The sequence below is a fragment of the Schistocerca americana genome, chromosome 4 (genome assembly GCF_021461395.2).
Source record: "Schistocerca americana isolate TAMUIC-IGC-003095 chromosome 4, iqSchAmer2.1, whole genome shotgun sequence".
In the NCBI taxonomy this organism is placed as follows: domain Eukaryota; kingdom Metazoa; phylum Arthropoda; class Insecta; order Orthoptera; family Acrididae; genus Schistocerca; species Schistocerca americana.
Genome location: NC_060122.1, coordinates 463,746,796 through 463,747,771, shown reverse-complemented (window position 1 = coordinate 463,747,771; position 976 = coordinate 463,746,796).

The following is a 976-nucleotide window of genomic DNA, read 5'->3' as shown; positions in this document are numbered from 1 at the left end:
ACTGAATTCTCTTGACATGGCACCCATTGGCTTCTTCTTCTTTTCTTGTTTGTAGATATTTTTGCGTGGCAGATATTTCCAGAAAGATGACACTGTGAATTTCGACGTGGGACGTTTCCTGAAAAGCAAAAATGCCGACTTGTACATTCAAGGTGCGCACTATTATAGGGAAAAATATGTAGCACTGAATGGAGATTATGTAGAGGACTAACACCATCATCATTTATCATTCTGCAGCTAATAGTTTGACGGTAGTTACTGAAACTGAAGCTGGTATCGAAAGCCACGTATAACGTGCCCTCCACCACAAACCGTTGGGTGGCTTGCGGAGTATAAATGTAGATGTAGCATTAAAATAAAACTGTGTTTATAACGACGTAATTGTAACTTCAGTGTCGGTTCCACTAACGGCTTTACTTTTTTGCAGTAGAACTTCGTAACATTAGCAAAAGAATCTCTGACATTCAGTATCAGTAAATATTTAAACTATATAGGAATGCGTGGCGTCCATTCTTTCGGACATGTCGGAAAGAACAGACACCAGGCATTCATATATACTTGTAACTGATTCACCCCGATGGTCAATGAATCCGCAACTTTCAGTACGAATGGACATGTATGTTGGACATCCAGAGGGAATCTAAAATTAGCGAGCATGGACTGCAGGTAGGTGGTGCTAGGTGTGTATACAGGGTGTCCAAATAGTTAGAGGATTTACGATAAACACTGTGTTCGGGTAGCTCAGTGGTTAATACAACTGCCTAGTAAACAGGAAATACCGGGTCCGAGTCGCGGTCTAGGTTACATTTTCGCTCGTTCCGCATAAACTCACAGTGCAGCTGATATATGTGTTCTTCCCTTTCTCTTCTATCCCCCCCCCCCCCCCTCCAACTTCGATTTACAATATATTTAAATGACAGTTGCACATTTATATACACAGAGTGACGGAGTAAAGGTACAAAGATCGAGTAGCACC